Raw genomic sequence first — 14,101 nt, forward strand, 5'->3', positions numbered from 1 at the left:
GACATGTGTAAATAAGTACGTATGCGATTGATTTTAATGTTTTAAAAATTTTTAATTTGTATGTACTCAAAATGGTACCTTGAAATTGAGACTTCATTGCAAAGTAAGTGCATGTGAGCATAATTCAGTATTCATTTATTGATACCTATCACGCAAGCATTTGAAGTGTCAGCTGGTCTCCTTTTTCCTCTATATTTTATTGTTGTATTCCTAATACCAAAAATCGTTTACATATTTTAACCATAATTTAGCAGTAAGAACCCTGTTGGAGTATTTTTTTTAAAACTTTCGAGTGTAGTTTGGCCAAGTAAAAGGTGACCATAAAAAAAAACGATCTAGTATTTGCAGGCAACGTGAAATTATAAAATACCTCTCATGGGATATATGCGCCAAACTACTCCTGTTACACGAAGTGACAAGACTTTTGCCACACGAATTCTGCATTGTAGATATTGATTTGCAATAGTCCCTGATTATTAGAAGATAGAAATTTGATTTGTTGTGACAGCCACTTATGGTTTGACTGTATTTTCCGCTAATATTACTGCATTTCGAGACGAATTGCGTTAAGTTTTCTTTTGAAATAGTGTCAAATCGTGAGTTTAGCAGACAAAAGCAAGTCGTTGTTAGTTTCTCAACATCCAGCGGTTGCGCATCAATAGTCCTAACCGATTTTGTTGCGTATGTGCTGAACTGACTTTGAAAATCCAGCGACGGAATTTCATTTAAACTGATGAAACAGTATTATTTCAATTTTCTTCGTTTCCTGTTACTCATCAAGATAAGGATTGGGCAGCTCATACACTCATTACGCTGTACGTATCTTATAAAAGGTTTTCCAATAAGAAGTGTTGTTTTGATATTCAATCAATGGTTTCATTGCTTGAGTGGCACATAGCGCCCTTTTGCTGAAAACAAACGTTGTCCAGATCAGTACCATTCAATTCCGGCTGTAAAAATTGTTAATCATCTCTCGAAAGCACATCTTCATTTTCAAAAAAGTAAGGTCCAAAGTAAAGTTTAAAATTTGGAGTACTTATACTTTTTGTTAGGAAATGAGCTAGAAAAGCTAGAAGCTTAAAGAAATAATAAACATTAAGAAAAAAAGAACAGAAAATAAAAAGATTTAAGTAAACGTAAAGCGTCAAAGCTGGCTCATGTTTGATTTGCTCTGCCATTTGTGGATATTATTTGTGCTAGGAAATTTAATTACCTTTATTTTCATTTCAAAATTTGTATGTATGTATGTACATCTGGAGATAATGGTAATTTAGTGAATTCACTTTTTCACAGAAACGCGTGTTGCTGCTTATATATTTTATTTACTACTATAGATGCCCACATACGTTTGCATATATGTACGCATCTTCCTGTGTATTCAGTCTACTCACAGAATAATAAAACAATAAGTCTTTTCAAAATTCGTAATAATTCGGAAATTACTTGCAATGCTCAACACGTCCGAAACACGAAAACTGATCAAATATTTGCATTAACTGCCTCACTTTCTACTTCTTTTTGTACAAATTAACATTTCAGAAGCGCTTTTATTTCTTTTAACAAATCCTGTGGTGACTTTTGGCTCTAGAAACGTGTTTTTTTCACTTGCAAACAGCAAAAACAACCTGGAGCCGCATATTAATTAAAATAGTTACAAGTTAATGAGTTACAAGATTTTACAAAGCGCGCAATTACTGACTCCCATACCCCACAAACAATTTGACTCCTGCCTCGCTATTGACAGCTTTGGCTTCAAATTCTACGCGTGGCATTAACCCTTGCATACCTAATGTGCCACATTTCAAGGTACCTATTTTGTCAGAAGACTGCGTTAACAGTGTTTTAAAATTGGTAACTAATTTGTCGTTGTGTTACAGGACCCAGCGGCCGATAAAATGCATAGGCATAAAAAAACATTTTTTAACTCTCTTTTGAATTGTAACACATTTTGCCAGTGTGAAGGAATTTATGAAAACCAAGAAAATTCTTGCACCCGTAAACTCGTGAAGTTATCTGGGCTAATATCGAAAACAATTCTTGCCTATTCATCACATGGATATTTAGACTAATTCAGCGGTTAAATTTCTAAGTCTAAGAGTGTTTTTCTTAGAGGAGTCTACTCGAATATAATTCCTTAAAAATATTATTCATAAGGATATTACATAGAAGCATATATAAGAATTGGGTAGAATATAAAGGTTCAATTGTTAAGGGTTAGCTGACTTGTGACATTAGAGGTTTGACACTCCCTTACAAAAGGTTGCATTTAAGAAGGTGCAGAAGAGGAGAAAATAAAATTCCTTTTGGTAAAAATGGTAGCAAAATAGTATTTGTTTTTTACTTAAATGGAAATAAATGGCTTAACTTAATCCAAGAATTATATTTTGTTGTGAATTTCGGCATTATGAAGCTTGCAGGCTACCGAAGTAAAATAGGGTAACTATGAATATTTTTTAGAAGAAGCGAATAAATCATAAATTTAATTAACTAAACACAAACTTTGCACATACTTATACCGTACTTTACTACGCTTGCCTACCAAGTCACTATTTTTTTACATTACTAACTACATGGCAAACTACCTGTACTTATTTAAATTAATTATTATTATATTTAGATGGCTTTTTTATTATATTTTTTTTATTTTGAATTTATTTGTGTAAATTTTTAATCAATAGAAATATTCTTCTGAAAAAAGCTTCTTCACCTTATCCTCCTATTTGAAGGTAGGCTAATTGGAAAGATAGATATTCTGTCAATCTCAGCTTTCTTATAATGAAGTATGCAATGTATTCGACCTGGTCCTCGAGGAAACTATCCAACTCTTCTCCTCGTCGTAGCTCGTTGAGAAATGCTAGCTCGTTGCAAAATGTGAGTTCCTTCAAAATTAACTCATCATCAAAAAGAAAGCTTTTCATTTTCCACTGATGAGTAACTTAGGCGAAACCACTCGATTGTATCACTGAGCTCGTTGCCACGAGCAGCAAGAGTTGCAGTATTGCGGATTGAGATTAATTGCATATTGCTAATTGTACGCTTCTTGTTAACTTTTAAAGCAGCCTAGTAAGAACGTCGTCTACCTATATTTGAAAGGCACCGAACTCAGATTGTCAAAAAATCAACGCATTGCCCCAAAAAATGATCCATATTGTCCTGACTGAAGCGGTTTATTAGGCTGTATTCTGTGATTTGCTGGTGTTGGACAGACCAATATCAGTCCCTAAGCGAGTTATTGCTCGCACGAACACCATTTTGGAAACGAATTGTTTACCTACTTAAACCTACTTTACTTAAAATTTCTAGAGTTAGCAACCCAGTGTCTTGCTAAGAGAGCCAATTTGTTAAGAGGAAACGAGAAAGCTGCTTACTGAGCATATCTTTTATTATTGTGGAAGCACAATTTCCGAATGAAAGCCGCTATTTTAAAGAAACTTCTTGTATAATTTTATATTACATGGTACACTTAAGCCACAATATAAGGAACCTTGAGAAATCGAGAAACAAAGAAATGAATATAACAAAATGTGTGTTCGTTGCTGCGAAATTTCTCATACAAAAATGCTCGATAAAATTTTGAGCAGCGGAACCTTCGAAATATATTGACGGTTAAAATCTCGTTAGCAAAAGTCTCCACCTAACGAAGTATCGCCTCTCTACATAACGAAGTATCGCCTACAAGATATAGTCCACAAGACTGGCGTCATAAAAATGTTTTTGATGATGCCACCTTTTTAATGAGTTAGTGCGTTGGAAGTAACACTTCCAGTGAAAGCTTGGTGACATTCGGTTTAGTGGAAGCGAAGTTATTGCGTCTAAAGTGTCAGTATATTTGTGTCATCGGTACAAAAATGAGCTTCGAACAAAGAGCTAATATCAAATTTTATTTTAAAATCGGTAAAACATTTGAATTGATGAAAAAAGTTTATGTCGATGAAGGTCTATTTCGTGCCAGAGTTCATGAGTGGCTTACACTTTTCAGAGATGGTTGTGAGGACATTAAGGACAATGATCATACGGGCCGCCCAAAATCAGTAATCCCCGAAAACTGCATCGAAATTGTTCGTAAATTTATCAAAAATGAACCAAAAACATCGTTGAAATTCATGGAATTGTAGTTAAATATCTCCAAAAGGTCTGTGAATGCTTCATTCCGCACAAGTTAACTGAGGACCAAGAATTGCTCAGAATTCAACATTCGAAAGACCTCTTTAAGAAGGCGAAAAAAGACGAGAACTTCCTTTACAACATTGTAACTGGTGATGAAACGTGGTGTTTCCAACATGAACCTGAAACTAAGCGTCAAAGTGCCGAATGGAACGCCCCAGACGAGCCACCTCCCAAAAAATCGCGTTTGGGGAAGTCAAAAATCATCGACTTGATTTTATTCATTTGTTTTTATGAGTCCACAAGAAGTTCGTACCAACGGGCCAAACCGTCAATGCATTTTTCATTCTTGGCGTTTTGAAGCGTTTGTTGTATCGCATTCGTCGAATTCGCCCTGAATACCCCAAAGGAGGAAGCTGGCGCTTTTTGCATGATAATGCACCATCTAATCGATCCACTCTTTTTTGACTAGAAATCACATTTAACCTTCATGTCTGTGCGACAAAACCGCAATCAAAAAGCTCCAAACATTTTTCGACTTGACCTTTACGCGCTCCACTCCTTGTCTCTTTGTATGTATACTGCAGCTGGATAGCCCAAAAGTGTCAAGCACGATTGATGTGTGACGCCATTTTCAAAAATTATACATCTTCTGTTAGAGTGACTAATTTTGCGCCACCTTGTATCAAATCTACATGCCAACTGTTAAGCTTTTATTCCCACGGGAAGTGCACCATAATTTTGATGGGTCAGTGAGTCAGTGAACCAGTCAGCAGTAAAATGAAATATCTCAGAAATTATTTGGCATAACTTTCTCGTTACGCAAACGTGTTATGGGAAATGATAACGAAAATGTGAGTTGGAAAAAGCGCGCCGAAACATTTTGTATAAATATACAGGGTAGTACGTATAGTATTTCCCAAAAAAAAATAATGGCTGATAACACAATTACAGCTTGGCCGCGTAAACAATCGAATGTGCCATGGGCTGTGTGGCATGGCGCGCCATTTGGTTAACGCCAATGATCATTTGATGCATTCCATTTTACTAATGCAATTGTCCATTCCAAATCCATGTCTACAATTTTCGGTCACTAAACTCATTTATCATCTCCCTGTAGCGCTCGCCGTTGATAGTTTTGTTTCCAACAGAATTTCAAAGCAAAATTGGCTAATTGGTGCTACCGTTACAAAATCCACACCTAACTGCCCCTCTTTGAGGAGCTTCTCGATGACCACGCGCGGGTGTTACGATCCCAAGATGCGACAGTTTTGTCTCCGGGATAAAAATGCGCTTCGTCAGAAAAGATGATTTTGGCCGCCTTTCATTAAATGCACTGCTTAGGCTACAAAGCATTGACTTTGGACATTAGGATAAAATATTTCTTAAGGACCTTTAAGCATTTCGTTCAGATTCATTTCGTTCCACGAAGATGTGGTACTAAATTTATGTCACGATTTCCAGCGAGGTGCCACTATCAAAATAGTATACGAGTAAAAAACAAACCGTTATGTGGAGCACCCTGTTCACACTGTGTGCTTCAGGTTGGAACTTACGCTGCCGCACTGCTAAGCGTTTTGATAATAATCATAAACAAAACTCAATTAATGATGAGTTTGCGTGTATTTACAATGAGCGTTTGTGAATTATTTTCACAAATATTCAGAATGATAGAACTAACCCGAGGTCAGCTAAGCAGAAATAAATACAACTGCAAATAAAATTGTAATTTCAAGCCAACACTCGGTTAAGCTACCACCGATTAAAGGATATTTTACCCAAATATTGAGAAAACGGCACTAAGTTTAATACATTAAGTTTAATCATTTATAAAGTGCATATGTGTGTGTATCTGAGTATGATTTCAAAATTATTTCCTTAAAACTTACGTTCAGTGGGCTTCTTTCATTCATTAATGAATTGCCACAGCTGAGAATATGGCTCATGCTGAAGTGTTTAACAACTCAATATGTATGAATGTATAATATATGAGTACAAGTATAAGCAGATATCACACATTCATATGTATGTACGTCCTCAAAATATTACATGTATGTATGTATGTATATACCCATATATGTGTGTTTTAATGTATATTTACTGTTGGCTTGCTGTAGACCATAAAGACACATTTTAGATACATATCTACATTTATATGCACATACGAGGGTGTGGAGAATCTACATATATACATACATGTATATGTGTACATATGTAGCAAGAATGGTGCGTGCCGGCTTTACACAAAACTAGTGTCTCGCGCGCATGACGAACTCAGTTGATTCCAAGAAGCCAAGTATTAATCATCAGCAAATTAAGGGCGGGGGACGCTGTAGTCCCCCTACAGGGGAATATCCAACGAAGTATTGACGCCACCATAGCAGAAACTGTCTGTGGAACAAGTTAAACAACAATCCGTGGACTTGTCGCAAACTTATCGTACGCTTGCTGACTGTGCAGTTCAGCAATCCAGCCGCCGGAGGGTCAACAATTGGAGAGCAAATAATAACCAGAATCAAGTATTCGCGCATCGACACAGCAGCAACTAATTCACACATATTTGCTCTCAGCGGAGGGAGTAAAATCATCACATTGGCAATAAAATGCCGAGAAGAGAACATGAACAGCTGAGGCAAATCCCGCCACAAACGTTGACAATGCAAAGGCATCAACAAAAACACACAAAAAAAAGAAAGTAAAAGCTCCCTCGTCACATTCTCCAAGCATAACGCAACGGCAACAGCTTTCCGGCAGCGATCAAACGATCCAACGATCAGTGGGTGACTTGTACTGTCGCATCGCGTACGACATAGCGTCAGTTCAATTTTGCTCGCAGCGCTGGGCGGTTGTGTTTTATTATACGCGATCAGTTTTTCGGTTCTTATACACTACTTTAATGATTTTTAAGTTAAATCAACGGCCGCTAACGACAAAGTTGCGCACATAACTTGAATACTAATGTGAATACAAACATACATACTTACATATGAAATGCGTGTTGAATTATTGGACTAAAAAATTATTTTAGCTTCATTACGTCTGACGTTTCGATCATTTTCAGCCGGTGCAAGTACGTACACAACTACATATACATACAGATATTGAATGGCGACCATATACGTATGTGCAAAGTGAATTTTATCTATCCCAGTTTATTCAGTTGCATGGAAGAAAAAAGCTGCATCAAAGCCAGTTACTAACGACTAACGCGATTGCAATTGTGTAAGGAATATAATCGTAATTTCTATCTCTAACTCCATGAAAACAAATTAACAAATGCACCATGCATGCATATATGTGTATGTGCATACTCGTGCATACATACGTACATACATACATACATATGTGTTTGATGGTGCTCTTATAATATTTTGCCACCAATTTAGTCGATACTTATGTGCCTACCCACAAATATATAAACAAACATACAGTTTAATTACCAAAACATAGACGACGCGCAGGAAACTGAGTGAATAGGTATTTCGGACACTTAATCGCTAGGAAAAAATCCGGCCTGAAGCTAGCAGGAAATCAGATCGCTCGATGCCTGAGTAACGCCGATCTGTCAAAAGGCATCCTTTTTTGGTTATTGGGCGTATGGGTTGTATAATTTTCAACTGGCTAGTAATCAAGACACTCTGCCCCAAAGAATTTCTAGTCAACTGGTATTTTTTTAAATGCTGGGAAATTTATAAATATTTTATACACCATTTTCAAGTCATGTCGTATATCGGTTGCTTTGTCACCACTTTGATACTGTTTAGTGTTCATTGGATTTTAATACAATAAATTTTAAGTACAGCATAAAAGTAGTTGCATTTAAGAGATATCAAAGAAAAAAAACAAAAAAAAAATAAAAATAAAATGTACCGCATTTTCTCTTTGTTGACTTCCATTGTTAACACCCTGTAACTCACAACCGAATGGAACACACAAAAAACAGTAAAAGCATTTTTTAGTGTGAAATGTCACCTTGACAACGAGCACAAATTTTAAATTGTTTGATCGATACTTTACAAAGATATCGAGCACTACATCCATATATGGAGAAAATAATGGATTACATTTTCCTCAAACTTATCTATGTACATATATCGTACAGGAACTTCAATAGTGTCATAACTAAAAAAACACCCAAATGTCCTGAAAAGCGGCTACAGATTTTTCAATTTACTATGCCTCCCTAAGTAAAAGTAAAGACTTGCTTTTATGTAAGGAGATGCTGTAATAGATACCGCTATGATTTTTTTACATACAGCATAAAAGAAAAACTTGCTTTCATTTCTTCATACTTATCTAAACAATAAAAAATGTTTTTTTTTTTGTTTGTATTACGACACTATTGAAGTAAATGAGCAAATATACATATAAAACACAGAATAAATATGCAAAACGTCATTTCTATGTTAGAAGTCCTGTTTTGGCAGGCAAATATTATTCAAATATCGTATTATTACGTCTTTCAGCCCACACAAAGCGAAATTTTATTGCCCGTTTGATATATCTGATTAAACACCTCCAAAAGCAAGATTTCCTTACCCTAAATAATTTTTTTTTATACTTTTTTTTTTAATTAATTTTGTTCTATCGATATTCAAAATTTTCGAACCGAAATATCAATGTGTTAATTGTTTTGCACATTTACGCTTGTTATTCCCTACACACATACATACATATGCGCATACTTTTGATAGCAACCAGCCCTTGAAATAGTTGGAATTGACTTAAGCTGAGGTAATACGAGTGTAGTCGCACATAAATACCAACCTGACATAGAATTCGTAATCTTATCTATGTGCAGGTACGTGTGTGTATGTATGTAGATTTTTATTCAATACGCAACATAAAATTAGTAGTTAATTTGTCACACTTTACATGCATAGAAGTTTTGTAACTCACCACGAAATGGACAAAAATTATAAACCATCCAGTATCAAGCGGATAATACCAATAGAGAATGCGAATTTGCATTCAGGTCGTAGAATTTGGCATCACACACAACACATCTATAATTACACAACTCTTGGTATTTCCTAAATTTACGGCTGAAAACTTCCAAATACACATACATACATACATACATACATGCACATATTGTACATAAATATTTAAGAATACCAGTTAACGAAAAAGCGGCATTTTTGTACATAGAATATCAGTTATTTCGCTCTAAAATTTCCCAATATCAGCTATTAATTCTTATTTAGCGTGATAACAGCTCTACAGGTACATTTGTGTTAAGCCAGGTGGTAACATTGTTTGTTTTCGTTTTGCATACAAATCATATATACCACTAATGGCTAATATTGGCTCGCTTTGACTCATGTGTCTCTTTATTCTATCTCTTGTGTTAAATTGGCATCACTTACCCCTTATCCGGGAACATTTGCGCTCATCAAACTTTTGTCTCTTTTGTCCATCACTTTGCCGCTTGTGCGAGGCATTTTTTCGTTTTAATTTCCCACCAATTATAAAATGTGCCCTATGTTCCGACTAGGAACGACACTAAATTGTAACGTTGCATACATTTTTTTTGTATTTAAATTATTATCAAGGAAAAAAGAAAACAACAAATTAAAATATAAAAAATTCATAAAAGGATGCTCACATTTTCAAAGTTCCCCAAGCACATCAGTAAGGGAGTAGCAGAAGAGCAAAAACAACAAAGGCAAGCTTTTTTATTATTGCTTGAATTCTCTAGACAACAACAAAGTGAAAGATAAACAAAGTTTGGTAAATTAGAGAACACACAAAATTGCAAAAAAACGTCTAAGCAGCTGCTCTACTACTGCTCCCGTACTGATGTGCCTTGAGAGCTGCCGCTTTTAACTTTAGAAGAAAACTGTGAGTAGCCCAAGTGTTTTTTTTTTTTTTTATTTTTTTTAAATTTAGGTTTTTGGCTTTGTACCTTAGAAAAAAAAAATAAACGACGTGCAACCGTATCTTAGAATACTTTTCAAAACATTTTGAATATTTATTTGTTTCAAATGGAAGCCCTTCTTGGGGGCCCTTCAGCAAAGTTGCCAAGGCATCACAATTACTCATATGTATGTATGTTTGTTATCTAGTATTGTTAAAAAATATTTATCTTTGATAAGATACCTAAGCAAGTGTGTTGTTTTTTTTTTCATTCACGTCGAACTCACGAACATTTGCTCACGGTGACTGTGAGTGGGTTTTTCGCTCCAAATAGCAAACAAAAGCGATTGATTCGTTTCCTCAATTTATTCTTTGTTTACATACTTATGACTAAATATTGCACATATTTCCTCACAGATTCAATTCAATTTTATTTACTTTTAATACTTTTAATAATGCAGAATGCACAGCCAGGTGCCCAGTGATCTCAAATATTTTATACGAATACAGATACTACATACATGCATGCATATGCATATTGTATGAAGCAAACAAAAAATAAAATAAAAAAACAAAAAACACACATTTTACGTATCCATCCAAATGACTTTTAAACAAAGGACTAATAAAAGCATTTGTCAAAGCTCCATTTGTTTATTAATGTGTGCATATTAAAATACACTCGCACACACCTATACAAATAAATATGCTCATTTGTATGTATGGCGGTATTTATGTCTTAATAATTACGCGATTTCTGCGCGCATACACACGGGGCTTGACTAAGTCAAGTCAGCTTAAGGCAATTGTTTATGAGTCACTTGCATATTTGTTATTTGTCTGAGAAAAGTAAAACAAAAAAAATTAAACGCTTCTTTGTATACACACACAAACACATACGATACATCAATGGCAAAATGTATGCATATCTTACTTCGATAAGAACGATCAATTCAATATTAAAACTTTTGAAGAGCAATCGAGTTAGTTATAGGTGTTATATCACACAAATAAATGTTTTATTAAAATTAATTTTACTTGCATCAGAATGAATTAAGTCTAGTTATGGAGAATTAATTACTCGATCTAGCCAGCACATATTACTTGGGCACTGTGAAAGATTCGAGAGTAGGCGCGTCAACAAATATTCTGCCACCTCGTTTAGCCTGTGTAGGTCATAATTAGCAATTAATCAAAGCATTTGATACGGGAAAATTTGTGTACCTTATATTAAAAACTGGAATACGTGCATGGGAGAGATTAATACCGGGATCCAAAGATCGTGGTGTATTTCAGGTCGGAAAAATGTATGTACGTTATATTAAAAACTTGAATATATGCATACAAGATGAATTACTTCCGCGATCCCGGTGTTTTTTAAATCCCGATAATATCGGGATCCCGAAAAATGTGGGTGTTATATTAAAAATTTGAGTACGTGTATGCGAGGGAGATTAATCCCGGGAGTCAGACGTTTTTCAGGTCCCGAAAATCTCGGGACCCCGAAAAATTTTAAACATCAAATTAAAAAAAGCTTGTTTATTACAAAATTTTATTACAGAAAAAGCTTTGCAATTTGCATGAAACTTCTTTTAATTTACTTCTGCATTATGGCGTAAATTGGCAAGAATTGAAAATTGCGTCCAAAAAAATCACTTTTGTTTTTCAAACATTTTTACAAAAAAGTGCCATCTTTGGCTACTATAAAGAAAAGTTTTGAAACTATACATCTAAAAAAAAAACAATGTTATGCATCAGTAGGTTTTATTTGTAACAGACTGCATCTAGATCATGATTAAGATGAAGACTAGAAGACTCCAGTTAAAGGATTTGTTGTTCTTACCTACTGCCTATGGTACTTTACTGATGGATCAAAGCTTGAAGATAAAGTTGGCTTTGGTGTCTACTGAAAGCAGCCAAAGTCAGCGTTTCGGTTCGCCTTCTAATCACTGTAACGTATTTCATGCTGAAATGTTAGACAATAATGAGGCAGCTGTCTGGTTGGTAAAATTGTGACTACCTTCAGAGGAATCTAGATTTAGTCCAATAGCTAAGCGGCGATTAAATCTCTTGGTGAGGTTGTCACTAATTCTATCATTGCTCGCAAATGCCGGTCGTCTATTAACGAGATTCGGGAATATTTCCGCATGCATTTGATATGGGTGCCAGGGCATAGTGACATACCAGGGAATTGTAAGGCAAACAAATTGGCGAGAGAGCGTACTACCTTTCGCCTCCGCCTTTATATGAAGATTGCATGTATACCCCTCTCAGACTACAAACTGCGTGGTGGAAGTAGCAACACGAGATGGGTTGATAGTCGACATGTAGTGCTACAAAAAAATGTTACCAAAATGGGACTCTAGACGCTCAAAGACGCTACTTAATCGGTCAAGGAAAAACGTCTCTATGTTAGTTGATTTGATCACAAGTCACTGTATCATAGGTCGATAAGCTCAAAGATTGAACGACTTTTCAGAAGCTGCAATAATGAGGAGAAAGAATCCGTTAGACACCTTCTCTATTGCTGTCCGGCGTGGCATGCCAGTAAGTTTAGATATTTTGGCTCAACGTTTCTAAATAAAACTGATGACCTCAGGGATTTAAGTGTGAGCCAGATTAATGGGTTTGCACTTAAAACAAAATGGTTTAGCAAGGAGTAGCAAATAAACTGCTACTGTGGTGTCACAATGAATCGACAACGGTCTAAGTGAGTTGGTTTGGAGGCCGGCCGCCACTTCTACCTATAAACCTACCTACCTACCTAAGTACACATCTTAAATGCAATAATATTTTTTGTTTTTTTGAAAAATGACTTTTGTTATATGGAGTAGAATTTTTTTATGGAGTTAGAATTTTTGGTTTTATGGAGTAGAATAAATATGTTTAAAATTTTTGGTTTGGTTAATTTTCGTTTAATTTATTCACAAATAAATATTATTTTTGTTAAGTTCGTTTTTATTATGTGAAAATAAATACTCCGAATATTTCTGTTTACCCGAATACTTTAATTTAAAAAAAAATTAGTAATTTTTCGATAAAATCAGAATCATTTTTAAGCAACATTAATGCGCAACATTCTAAAACTATTCATATTGAAATATTGGCTCAGGTTCTCTAATATCAGCGCTTGAATTGATGGCCACGAAATCCAGTTCAATTTGTGTCCCTTGCGAATGGCTTAGTTTGCTGTAAATATCTTGAAAACGAAACGAAAAATGTCCTAAAATCAACTTTAGCCCCAATTAAAGGACTAATTAAGAGCTAAAAGCTAAGCCTTTTGTCAAAATAAAAAAACCGTTTTAGATACGATTTTTTTCTTTTTGGCTTGAAAGTGTACGATGGTTGAGTTCAACATGCGGAATATGGCTATATTTATTTTCTAAAATCAGTTTATCTAAAATTTTAAATGGTTTTTTTATTTTTTTCCACCTATTTGATGCCATTGATTCATTTATATTAAAAAAGTTATTTCAAAACATGAATCTCGGGTCGAACCCCGATATCCCGAAATCACAAGACCAAAATTTTCCGCTACTATTGGCATCCACAATTCCTGCTATTTAAATTAAAAATGTTTAAACCCGCTTTGTGCGGCCGCCGTAGCCGAATGGGTTGGTGCGTGATTACCATTCGGAATTCGCAGAGACGTCGTTGGTTCGAATCTCGGTGAAACACCAAAATTAAGAGAAACATTTTTCCGTTCGGAGTCGGCTTGAAACTGTAGGTCCCTCCATTTGTGGAACAACATCAAGACGCACACCACAAATAAGAGGAGAGGAGCTCGGCCAAACACCTAACAGAAGTGTACGCGCCAATTATTTATTTTTTTTTTTTAAACGCGCTTTTTGCTTCAATTAAAACACTCTTTTGAAAAACTAATATATTTTTAATCAAACAAATTTAAAAATGGTTAGTACTATTTTTAGAATTGACGGGCATGGAGCTCGAAATGCATTAGGATGTCTGAGAATAACTGAGGTTTATTTAAAAAATTACTAACATGCAACTGCAAGCGATCGGTAGAATAAATCGTAAAAACATAAATTCTAGCTTTCATTCTAATCAAATTAGTGAGTTCTAAAAATTAGTTATAACAGCCATAAACAAACAAAGCAAATGCTATTTTAAAGTCACT

The 14,101-nt window shown here is 35.1% G+C and overlaps 1 protein-coding gene across 9 annotated transcripts in view; it reads left to right on the plus strand.

The window, feature by feature from the left end:
* The window catches only part of LOC128868315 (matrix metalloproteinase-14), an 89,561-nt gene that overhangs the window by 13,732 nt on the left and 61,728 nt on the right, over positions 1-14,101 (plus strand). The window contains exon 1 of one of the 9 annotated variants that reach the window (XM_054110259.1): positions 6,881-7,174. The exons of 7 other annotated variants lie outside the window; for them this stretch is intronic. The gene's annotated coding sequence lies outside the window, so the exon portion shown is untranslated. Of the gene's footprint in view, positions 1-6,880; positions 7,175-7,230; positions 7,327-14,101 lie in introns of those variants that run through there. One more of the 9 variants, XM_054110260.1, reaches the window with a different exon arrangement.

Source organism: Anastrepha ludens, chromosome 6, assembly GCF_028408465.1.
Source record: "Anastrepha ludens isolate Willacy chromosome 6, idAnaLude1.1, whole genome shotgun sequence".
NCBI classification, from domain to species: Eukaryota; Metazoa; Arthropoda; class Insecta; order Diptera; family Tephritidae; genus Anastrepha; species Anastrepha ludens.